This window comes from Lycium ferocissimum, chromosome 9, assembly GCF_029784015.1.
Source record: "Lycium ferocissimum isolate CSIRO_LF1 chromosome 9, AGI_CSIRO_Lferr_CH_V1, whole genome shotgun sequence".
NCBI lineage: Eukaryota > Viridiplantae > Streptophyta > Magnoliopsida > Solanales > Solanaceae > Lycium > Lycium ferocissimum.
The window spans coordinates 41322786-41335744 of record NC_081350.1 but is presented as its reverse complement, the minus strand read 5'-3'; the positions used below and the strand labels follow the sequence as shown (position 1 = coordinate 41335744).

The following is a 12959-nucleotide window of genomic DNA, read 5'->3' as shown; positions in this document are numbered from 1 at the left end:
GTACTACATTTATTACTAATAATAAGTATTTTAAAAACATTGTATCCCAATAAAATAGGTGTAGCTATGTGGATTCTTAAAATTTTGGAAGCAAATATATGAAACATTTATTAATTATTCAAATCATAGTTAGAATCTTACTTTAGTTAATTAATACTTAACCATTAATTTTAACTCATGTAATGTGTCTCTTATTCAAGTAAGAACTTGGGGAAAATGGAGACAATGAAAATGGAGAGAGTCGGATCGTTAATATTTAATTGCTTACTAAATGGAGAGGAGTCGGAGACAATGAATGTTCTAGTATGTTTCGAGAGATTGGATTAGATCGGAATTAAAAGAAATCAAGGAAGAGAACAAGATCCAAGAGAAGACCAGCAACTTGAAGATATAATGTCACTTGGAGATCCATCGGTACAAACATCTCCAATGTATGGAGATGTCGATTATGAAAATTTTGAGCCAATTCCTCCTAATGTTAATATGGAAGAATTGAATAAAATGGTGGAAAATATGTAGATTTAAATTTGAAGAGTTGTCAAATTGAATTTTCTTCTTCTAGTTTAAGTTTACGAAATCAAAGAAAAGTAAATGTAAGTTTGTAAGCTTTGAAGTTTAAATTCGACTTTGCAATTATCGATTAATAAAACCAAAGTCTCACTGAGCCTTTGAATTTCTTTTCAAATTTGTGTTAAAATTTTATTTATAATTTTATTTACAAGAATAATAATCTATACTTATTCAAAATAGAACTATAAATGTAATTGTGTAAAACTAATCCTACACAAGCGACAACTCCAACATAAATTTACGCAAGGAGGGACAAACATTGATTAATTGCCCAAAAGCAACAAGACATTATAAGAGGTGATAAAATCGGTGAAATGATAAGCCTGCGAAATTGTTGATGCGTGAAATAAATCAAATACCTCTTTTAAGTTACTATCTTTTAATAAAATGGCTTACACAAGTTCAAAAATATTTCAATACGTTATACAGTATATAATAATATAAACTATTAGTTATATATATATATATATAATAAAATCTTATTAGTTTCAAATATTTTATATATAATAATAATTAAATATTTTTTAGCGTATTGAAATGTCTCTCACATGTGATGATGGAGATGTGACAATTTGCACATGACATTACGACTTAGGATCGGATGAGATAATTAAATTAAGAACTTTGGTTTAGTATCAAAACTCATGTGCATTGTTCCCATTTAGTTCCCATTTAGATGAGTAGGAAATTTAGAGAAAGGGGAGAATAGGGAATTGTGAGATAATATGGAGAGGAATGAATGGTATTTATAGATTGAAAATACGGTAAAGTATAATTTAAAAGCTTGATTTTTAAAATAAAGTTTACAACAACTAGATTTTTAAAGTATCAAACTTAATAAATTTTAATATTAGAATTTTTTTTAAAAGTAATTAAAATTGATGATTGGTTAAGAAAACAAAGTGAGTCCATTTTATTTGACTAAAATTATTATTGGATCAAAAGGTTGAATATCACTAACTAAAACTAATTTGGATCCATAACTAAAAAATGGCCCGCTTTCTTGATTTTAAATAATTTGCATAGGCGAGGTGCATTTATATTTGAGGTGTGGTAGGCGGGACACTTTCCCTCTCCAAACCCGACCCATGGGTGTTATTTTTAATTGTTGACCCCTTAACTTACGGCCCGTTGATGATTCACGGCCCCTTGTGGCCCACGTTAAAATGGCCCGGCCCGGCCCGGCCCACTTGACACCCATAATTGGGGTTGATTACATAAATTTTTACGGACCTTAGAAGTTAAAAGTTCATAATAACGTAACTTTTACAACATTGAGAGGGAGAAGACATATAAAATTGAACAAAAAATTGAAACATGAATAATTATTCATCTTTCGACTGAAAATTTCCTCTAAAACGCTAACATCATTTTTTGTTATAAAATTTCCTTAAACACGAACAAAATATAAACAGTATCCTCAAATCATCTTAACTTTTAAAATTTCCCATATATCTGGTTGGATTCGTCTGCTGTATTAAAGGAGGAAGATAAAAAGAATTAATTATGCATTTTGTACACTGCTATAAAAAGAAAGCAGACAGCTTGGATATGATCTATACAGAAGTTTGTGTTTAAAAAGTATCTATTTATTATCCTTACTATAACAGAGAAAATAAATAAAGCTTAAGACAGTTACTACTACAAAGTTGTGTTATTATCTCACATGGGAATTGAGGAAACGCGTAAATAGTGATACGAAATTACCAAAACTTAAAAACGTAATTGGCAGCTCATTCACTCTAGTAGTGATTTTGGTTAAACTATTAAGTACCCTATGAATAGCTATAATTGATTAGTGTTACCACTTTTAGTCAAGGTGAAAATGACTTTGAAATATTGTACCTTGACTTAATCACTGGACCAAGTCTCTATTCCACTCTTAACTTCTGTTAATAAGGTCACGTCATCTTTGTTATAATGATCTAATTAACACGACGACCGTACCAATGAATTAAGGATTTAATTTACGTACATGCAACAATATTATGTGACATAATTTGCATCGACAAGAAAGCTTAAAAGAAATAAAAACTTTTAAAATCTATGGTTTAAAACATGCCATAGCATTTTTGTGGTTGTTAAAATTCTAAAATTTGAGGCTTTAAACATGTTATAACATTTATGTGGTTGTAAAAGCTCCTCATAAGGGTAAAAATGAATTGTTTAAGTTGAATTGTTGAGCTTGATTGGTTAAGAAAACAAAGTGAGTCTGTTGATTTTTGAAGATTTGAGTTGAATCTAACCATTGAGACTTATGATTTGTATTAAAAGGTTGAATATCAAATTTGGAGTCATTTGAAGTTAATTTGGATCAATTTTAAAGTAAAAATGTGTTGGTAAAATTTATGTGCAGGTCCTAACAAGCTTTCTTGATTTGTAAATAATTTGCATAAAAGCTATGACACAAGTTGTATTGGAGTGTTGATGATTCGCCAAAGACTCGTTGCAAGACAAGTCTTGCCCATCCATCAAAACTTCTTGTGATTTGTCAGGACTTGTGAATAATTTTGAATCAAAATTAAGACATAACTTGTACTAATGTCCTGACGATTCGGCAAGACTTGTGGCAAGGCAATCTTGGTCCATGCATCAGAAATTCCGGCGAATTGCCAGAACTTGTAAACAATTTGTTAACTAAAATCCTAACAATCTCTTAGGAATTGTGGCAAGGTCAGTCTTCATCCATCCATCAGAACTTCGGCAATATGCTAGAATTTGCGGTCAAGTTTTGACCACGAGTTATTTTTGTAAACTTATTTAAATAGGTCAAAACTTAAAGCGATGCGTTAAAATAGCCTATCTGAGAAATTAACGGGCTTGCGACATTTAAAGGGGTTACAAATGTGTGAGGTTTTGTTATCCCTAAAGATTGGCTCGAATAATCTTTTATTTGGCCCAAGTGTGCTTTGGAACCATCCCTAAATCAAAGCCCAAAACATTTGTAAATAATTGAAGAAAGTTAGAGAGCTAGCGTCAAATGCAACCATTTCAGAAATTTAAGTTTCACTCTGTCCAAAATTTAGAGTATTCACTTCAAAATAAGTATGGTAACATTGTAGATATTTTAATTTTTCTTTGTATATGCATATATATATTGAGTTGAAAATAATGAGTTCGAGTTGAGCATGTTAAAAATGTAGAACTCTAACACTACCTTTGACCATACATAGTTCTTCATACATAAAAAAATATTGGTCCTTTATGTATCAAAACATAAACACGTTGTATCAAAATGCATCAATCTCTACCTATTGCCACATCCTTGTTGGGTCCAGTAGTCCAAGAAAATCCTTGCCGCACAGTGTGTCAATCACCAAAAAATAACAAATGTATGAAATATTTGATGACCATGACCAACTAGATCAAACAATCTTGGCCTCCATTTCTTTGGTACTCAACTAACATAAAAAATAGCCCCTGTTATATAACACAATGCCATGGCAGATTCATATGCAAGTGTGACATTCCTCACAGGATCATTCCAGTTCGCCACAAGTCCATGAATTGCAGGAAAGATGCTAAAACAGCCCATGGACATGAAAAGCCCGGCCCAGAATGACCGATATTTTCCAGTCGAAAACATGGGGAAGAGCAGAGTTATGATAGTGCAAATTCCCAAGATTGTGATCCCAGTGATGTAAACAATTTGCCAGTATGGTGAACATTGAAAGATATACTACATTGGTGGGAAAAAGGAGGTGATGATCATGATTGTGATGCCAACATAGTCCATTTGGACCAAGAAGAGGTTCAATTTTTGTGAGTGGCATGGGAAGAGATGGCAAGTGCTGCTTGATAAAAGACAGAACATTGCACCAGCTAAGAACACATAGAATGGCCAAGTTGCTTCATTTTTTGCACTTTGTGATAATGTGATGCCCATTTGTAAGTGTTGGTCAATTAGCCTGGTTTCTCCCTGTAAGACAAAGCCGGACACACTGTTAATGTAAAGAATTTTTATCATTTAAAAAAAAAAAAATTAGCGACGGATAACTTCTGTTGCTAAACAACAAAAATTTGTTATTTGTCCTATTTAACGACGGATTAGCGACGAATTATCAAAAAATCTTATTAGCTACTGATTGTAATGACCTATTAGCGACGAGCTCAATCTAATTCCTATTATTTTTGTAATGTATGATAAATACAATGCATGCAACTTAACCGGTTATAGCATATCATTACTTTATTTTCCATTTTACCATATCTAACTTACTATGAAAAGTAATCTGATAATAGAAATTTAATTTGACAGGGTAAAATAATCTATTCACTATCAATTCACAGAACTTAAACTTTACTTTGAGATGGATTATTCGACCTATATACATTATTACTATTAGAGAAGTTTTACACTGTTGGTGTAGTTTGACGTGTGATAGCGAGTTACTTGCTTTATTTTCAAGTAACTAGTCCTAGTTATTGTGGATGTTGACTTGTAATTATCTTCTACGCGACCGAATAATGTAAAATTTTCCTTTTTACTATCTGTATATAGAAGTTAAATAACTTAAAAGTTCATGAATGTACTACTAATTAACAGTACTTAAAGTATGATCAAGTGACTCACCTGGGAAAAAACCTTTGAATTGTTAGAGATGTTTGCATCTCCATTCGTCGGAATGTTCCTGTAGAAAAGAAAATCAAAGCTCAAAATTTATTTCTTAGACAATGAAAACTAATAGTACTCAGAATTAACTCAAGTGGTTTCTAATGAATCTGCAAAATGTCAAATTTAAATTCAATTTTAAATGAAAATCAATACTCTAATTTAAGTTAATTTGTTATTAATCGCGCTAAATTTTTCTTGGAGACTGCTAATATCATAGCTCTCTAATTGAAAACACCAGCAAGCAAATATATATATATATATATATATATATATATATATATATATATATATATATATATATATATCTCCTATCACAAGTATCAGCCATTTTGAGGAATCTGTTTCAAGATATTTGACATTTTAGAAAAATAAGACGTTATTTATTTATTGTCGAATCTATCCTTACTGTTCCAATTATTGCGGTCTTTTTCAGTCTCCGAGTTGGAAGGGTAGGACAAGGGAAGGTCAATACTTATTAATTTAGTGAAAAAGATTAAAAGATAATTTAGATAAATACTCACATAACTGAAGCTATTACGTAAATATTTTTCTTAAGAAATATATATAAAATTTCAAAAAGGCAAAAGGGATTGTGTGGACTGGTACAGCTTGATAGAATGGGGACAGCATCGCTGAGATTCAGACAACTAAAGCTGTCAGAGATTCAATTTGAGCCACCATAGACATGTATAGATAAGGGCGAGTCTTTTGTTTTAGCATTTCCTATCATATGTCTTTACAAGTAGATAGAAGATACGCGGGTTGAAATGCCGATCTTTCAAGCATACTAGGCTCTGGCCCTCATTTGTCCTCCTGGCTATTGCCATTTTGAATAAAAGGATGCTAGTTTAAGCTTAAAAAAATAAAATAAAAAAATAAGGTGTGAGTTATGGATGTTGACTTCTTAAAAATAAAATAAATGAAAATGGAAAGGAAAAGTAACTCAGACATTACTCAATATATATAGAGAGGTGCAAGGCCGACAGAAATATCGAAACAGCCACAATATACAACAGGATATTGACAGTTTCAATAAGATCTCATTCTTAAACGAAAAATCATTTTTTCTTAACAAATTTGGTTATTCAAACTACATCAAAACTGTGAAAATGCATGAGTAAAGACTAGTGAATAGAATGATCAAGTAGCCAGTCTAAAATTAAGTCTCCTTAGCCACACTGAGTGAAGCACATTGTAAATTACATTGTTGAGCAGGCCTGTTCACTTTAAAATGCCTTTGCAATTTCCTCACTCTTTTTTGCAATTTCAAATATTTGCTCCAAGAAATTCCCTTCAAAATTGTCTTCAATTCTGCTATTTTCTCAACTGAAACATTGACTGAAAATTGATTCCAATCAAGAACATCACTAAATGGCAAAGAATAGTGATCAGAAATTATCACTGGAACACATCCTGCATAAATTGCTTCACCAATTCTTGGATTTGCAACTTCATATCCACTTGGTGCTAAGCAAAACTTACTTTGGCCCATTAATTTTGTGTAATTTTGACCCTCTGGGAGGTGTTTGTACACACGAATTTCATCGTCTTTTTTATTTTTCCAGTGTTGAAGCTATATTTCTCTTATGTAACCATGTGATCTACCAGCAAAAAATGCAAGAATCGAGCGATTTTTCGGATTTAGCCAAAGGTCCGGTGGTGTTATATTGATATCTGGTAATCCATAAATCTCAGGCAATGAGACATCTCTTGTGGGTTGAAATCCTTCTGAGGTATTGGCATTGCATAACACTCTGACGAAGTTCTTGAAGAGCTTTGGATTTCTACTGGAAATATCTGGTGCCTGAAGTGAGTTTTTAAGTAATCAAAAACATACAATGAAGACAAAAAATATTAAAACGATCAGGTTACTCAAGGTAATTATAGGTAAATCTATGGTAAACATTAATTAATCATATATCATATATCATATCATATCATATATATATATATATAAAAGCGGTGAAAAGCCGTGATGTGGCGTCGCCATTGATCAGAAAACCTATTTATCTATTTTCTCAATTTTTTGCTATTTTTCTCTTCTTTCTATTAAATAAAATCACCAGAAAATAAGTTACCACATCGTTTCAGTGCTTTACTATAGGACTCCAAGAGTCGCATCTGAAATATTTAGTCGTCCCTCTCCTTTTTCTTTAGTCGTCCCTCTCCTTTTTCTTTTCCCTTTTCCGCTTTACAGTTACATCTAAAAGTCTTTTTTGGTCCCTTTGTCCCCATTATATTTTACCATTCTGATTGCAACTTTGTTGTTCAAATTCGTCTTTTTGATTTGTTTAACCGAATCACTTATTGGCTAATCTCGCGCTGAATTCCGCTTTCCACACTTTACAATTCACTTATTGGCTAATTCTCCTGTTGAATTCCTCTTTGTAGGTTTAAGAATTGCTCTCTGCAATCAACTATTGCTTCTCTCCTTCAACAACTTGTGCTTTCTTCTTCAACTGCTTTTTCTAAATTGGTTTAGTTATTTTGGTGAAACACTTCACTTATTATTATTATTATTATCGCATTGAATAAGTTGCTATTCCCTCTTGTGTACAGATAATTTATAGCTTTGTAGCAGAGATGTGGACGAGTGAAGAATCGGGTCCTACAGAGATCACTCTTGAAAGTTCTAATGGTTCAGTTACACTAGAGGTACTATATTCTTCTACTTCTTTGTTTTTATTATTGTGTATTTAGGGCTTTTGGGTAATGAGGGAAATGTTTGAAATTAATCCTACTAGGTTATGTCCAGCTTAGTCCCATAATGGGAAGAAACATATACCACATATTTGCTGCCACAGGAAAATGCAAAAAAAAAAAAAAAAGATGGTTTACTTATCTGCTATCAGTTAAAATACACTAAGATAACAAATAAACAACAGCTGAAACAGTGTTCATGTAAGTTTTCCGCTGACAAAAATTAGACTCATCTCCCATTGTTGGAGCCCGGTAGTTGTATATCATCATTCAGGCATAGTCATAATTTTTCTTAGTACGTCTTGAAAAAGTATTTAATGTTGGCTTTTCTTTGCTGTCCTTGAAAGTGTAGCCGACAGATTTTATAGCTCAAATAGGATTCAAGTTTTCGTCCCTGTTGGCACATGATGTACATGCTTCACTATTATGTTTTGGCTTAACTGATTGAGACTCCTAATTTTCAGGTTGTTAATGACCTCGTCTGTGGTGGAAACCTGTTTTAAATGAGGAAAAAAAATGAAATTCTAACTTTTGGAGTAGATGTATCAGCAAGTATATACCAACACCTTGCCGTGAATTCATAGACCTTGCTTTCATAGGGTATTACGATAATGTGCAAATCCACATACTCATCACGGTTTCTTTTTCCTCATTTTTTTTGGGTGTTCCTTTGGTTCTCACTTTAGATTGAGGTCTACATATTGAATTTAGCTGTAGCAATAGTGGAACATTTTGATTATTCATTTGCATTTAAAGAAGAGATACTTGAAGGTTTCTTTTTGTTACCTGGAATGTGCTTATTTGGTTTTTGGAGTTGTTTCAGCAAATATCATTAGAACGGTAGAAGGCTATTCGGATGTAACTGTTTTAAGACACTTTCAAAGTGTTGCTATTAACTGAGAAGCAGCCACACCAGTGACAGTGTTCAACTTCTTTCCACGAGATTAAAGCCGTTTTCCCACTAACAAGGACATGGGAATCCTGATAGTAAGTTTATATATTACCGATGATATTGTTTTCATTGTTCCAAAGTTATCCTGTCCTATAGTTGTCTCTATATGGCTTTTCAATGGTTTGGAAGCTTTCTCTTTCATAAGTAAGAGTTTTAATCAGTGTTGTTTCGATTCTTATTGTTGCTCCACATGATGAGTGTTCTTTGTGTTTGTCCTCCAATGTTTCTGCATATTTAATAGCTGGATAATTGTGATACAACATGACCATGGATAACTAAAGTTTGTTAATTTGTTGCTAAATTGAATATACGGTGACTTTCCTATTGAAGCATATGGATTTCCATTATAAATCTTTATGTAGGTCAGGAATACTCTTGAAAGCATACGAAGAAAGAATATACATCAATCGTCCATGGGAATATATACTTACCACGAGATAATAGTCACCACATCTGTTCTTATTTGGAGAAACTCTTGCAAGTTTATGTTATGTCAGCATGTTACCTTATTCAACAACAACAACAACCAAGAGATGATTGAAGAAATTCGATGAGAACAAGGATGGAGAAAATAAGCGAATAAGATCTTACAGGAACGATCCCTTTGTCGACCGGAGGCCCAGCCTCCTGACGCTAATGGCAATGGATATTGGTGACGATGAGATCGTCAACCTCAACGAGTTCGCGCTGAAGCACTTGAGTATTAGGATCGCCGCACCTTATTAATTTTCAAGCTAAGTGCTCTTTGTATGTTAATAACAAATTAACAGTTGATGACTCCTTTTGTTTATATTTTGATTATTAAGGCAGAATGCTGTTTGCTTCATTTGAGTTTTTCTTTTTTGTTTTCCTCAATGTGAATTTAATAACTGTAAACGTCTCCCATTTTGGTATTCTTTAGCGTTGTATACTTTCGACCATCAAAGAACAATACCTATATAATGTATAAGATATTGTAAGCGAGTCAACAGTCCAAGAATTTTTCAGTGTTCTCATGAAATATTAAATATGTCGAGACTCAACAATTTCAGTAGCTGGTTTACATTTGACATTTTGTTCAAAAAGTTACTGAGTACCAAAAAACACCAAAAAAAAAAAAAAAAAAAACACTCCTAATGATGAAATTTTCAAAATTATATGTTATTGCACCCAATTTAAATTCTCCTATTTACTCCAATTTATTTCCTCGGGCTTTTAAATTTATTAACAAGCTAAATACTTTGTTTTCAATACTATTTTTATTACTATTAACATCGTTACTTTCATTATTTTATTACAAATTTTAAATGGTTCGTCATCGTTTCATTTTAGGATTTGTATTCGTTAAATTAATTATACTTTATTAAGTCTTCTACTTTTACATATTAATTACTAATTGTCTTCACATAGTATATATTGTACTATTTATTAAATTAGAAGCACAAAAATAATCAAACAAAGGAGGAAGGATCAATAAATTTTCAGCCAAATTATTAGCCCACATTATTTCCCTACCCAGTCCGAATTAAGACCAGCCCAATTCTCGGCCAATTTTATTAGTCCATTAATCACCAATATTCGGCCAAACTGAACAGCCCAACAAAGCCCAATCCGAAATTAAAACCTAGCCCACTGGACAAATAATCTTTCCCATACCTAATTCCTCTTTCTCTTCAGCCGCACCTCTACAATCGTTTCCTCCTTCATCTCTTTCCTCTTCCAAGTTAAAAAACAAGCTTGTACAGCCATGGCAGGGGCTGGACCATCCCACTTTCGTGCAAATCTTGAGCTTAGTCAACATGAGAGGCCAGCAAATTCTGAATTCTGATTTTGTTTAGCAGAGAAAATCAAAAAAGCTTCCCCTTTCCATTTCAGTGAAGACTCTCTATTTCCATCAACTCTTAGCAGGTCTGGTTACACCATTTTAGGCAAACCTTGTACCTCTTCCGCATCTCTCTATATCAGCATCCTATAATCGTTTCTCTCTCTCCTATCTTCAACGATTTGGTCAACACAAATGGCCAAAACACTTTTGAATTTTCTGGAAGAATCAATTTTTGGGGATTCGATTTTGATTTCGAACGGTTATCTCACTTTCAAATCCCGCCCAAAAACATTGTAAAAACCCTAGCCTCACTCTATAAATACTCACAAGAACACCACGAAAAGGGGGTCTTTTTTTAGCCGTCGCGGAAACGACCAGAAACTTGACCACACTTAACAGTTCCCCCTTTTCCCGACTACTTTAAGTCTTAGATTGTTACTTTAATCGGGTTCGGGTTCGTTCGAGTCCGAGCATAGATTCGAGACCTCCGACGCCCAGTTCACTGTACTCGCGGAAGGTAAACAATCTTTCTTTAAATAATTCAATTTACAGTTTTGGTAGCTTAAGAAGTGATTATGTGTTCATACGTGTTGGTTGTTTCAGTTGGTCAGGTTGCAGTTTAGTAACTTAGCTTGGTTGTGTATATTCATGTTGTAATTAGTTTAACTTCGGTTCTAATAACGTTCGTGTGTTCGCGTCTTAGTTTAATTTTTTTTTTTTCAGTTCAGTAGTTAACAGTCCTACACGTTTATGTTTCAAGCTGGTGTATTTTAATTTCAGTTTGTAAGTCTTTATGTGTTCACACATGTTTGTCATTTCAGTCAGTTCAGTTTGCTCCTGTGTGTTTTGTTGTTAATTAGTCTAAACTTAATTTGTGGTTTGATGGCATTCGTGTATATTTGCGTTTAGTTAATCGCAGTTTAAATAGCCAACAGTACTTGCGTATTCGTATCTTGGTTTAGCGTCAGCCAGCACCTTCATATGTTCATACCTTAGTATGGATTAATGTTAGCGGTATCTGTATGTTTGCGCTAGAATGATTATGTTTATAGTGTTTGGCTTTAATTTATTAGTATGTTTAGGATAAAGGCTGTCTCTGGTGATCTGTTCAGTTCAAGCGCTGGTTCCTTTTCCGCTTTAGAATCTCATCTTGTTAATCTGTTTACAGTTTGTGCAAATTAGTCTTAGTTTAATACCAAGCACCTTCTCCTCTGAATCTGTGTTTATCTGCTGCTCCCTACGCAAGACAGTTAAGCCATAATGTTTGATGACAATTTGTCGGCAACAGATCCTTATGATACTGTCTCAAACCCATTTTACGTTCAGACTTCTCTGTTAATTGACAATATACTTGATGTTTCCCTTTCCTTTTCCCCTCTGAAAACTTGCTGAAAAACATCAAATTTTGTCAGTTTTTCTTTCCCTACAGTTGTAAAATTCATTGGACATTTGTTTGAATTTCTAAATCTTTAAGGTATCAATTCCTCTCAAAACATGAGTTTCTCGTTGGAGTATTCCGTTTCTGTTTTAAGTTGGGGATAAGGACTGGAAACAGATAATTCAACTACTACATATTTCCTTTCTCGTTTAGACGAATTCTTCAGATTCTTTGTAGTGCAGGCTGATTTCTGTTTGGTTTTGTATGCAACTGTATGTATGATTTGTGGAGTTTCAAATCCCAGATGTCCTTGAGGTGCTTTTTGTGGACTGTTATTACATTAGAAGGACTTGTAAATATGGTGTCGTTCCATTCTTTGAGTTTGCTATTATTCGTTTCATTGGTTCTGCTTTGATCCATGCCTCATCCTCTAATCTGCTAAGTTGCTAGATACTATAAAATATGTGGCAAACGAGAGGAAATGAAGGAAGCTCTAAATATCTTTGCATATGTTACAGACTCTTCTTGGACTGGAAGTCTTTTATATAATTCTATAGTTGATTCATATAATATATATGGCTGTGGAAACTCCTTTGTGAGCATCTAATCCGAACATGGACCCATTACACTTATTTAAATTCCTTTCTCATTATTTGGTTAACATACTAATCACAGGCAGTCCCCTGTTTTAGTTGAAAACTATTGGCCTATTTTTAGATTTGCATCATATATGTTGAGTTTCGTGGATTGCATACTAATCTTTTTCCTTTTGTTTTGTGCATGACCATCTTGCACACGAGTACGAGGACTTGTCATCTTCCGCATTTGGTGTTGGGCCAAAGCCCAACGAAATCTTCCTCTCGAGTCAGCCCACCCGCAACAAAAAATAAAAAAAAGAATTCTGGGCCGAGGCCCATAACAGTGGCGGCGGACAACAGCA

At 33.4% G+C, this 12959-nt stretch overlaps 1 long non-coding RNA gene and 2 pseudogenes across 2 annotated transcripts; 1 reads left to right on the top strand and 2 right to left on the bottom strand.

The window, feature by feature from the left end:
- Positions 1-3817: 3817 nt before the first annotated feature.
- LOC132031920 (heptahelical transmembrane protein 1-like) lies at positions 3818-5227 on the bottom strand (annotated as a pseudogene).
- A 1098-nt stretch (positions 5228-6325) lies between these two features.
- Positions 6326-6998, bottom strand: LOC132031919 (probable glycosyltransferase At3g42180; annotated as a pseudogene).
- A 369-nt stretch (positions 6999-7367) lies between these two features.
- On the top strand, positions 7368-9295 carry LOC132030839 (uncharacterized). Of its 2 annotated transcripts, none has more exons than XR_009408123.1 (3): positions 7368-7840; positions 8709-9117; positions 9200-9295. It is a non-coding gene; the product is annotated as an uncharacterized LOC132030839 (long non-coding RNA). The 2 variants fall into 2 exon arrangements; XR_009408122.1 differs by having other exon boundaries at positions 7388-7840; positions 8709-8872.
- The last annotated feature ends 3664 nt before the right edge of the window (positions 9296-12959 follow it).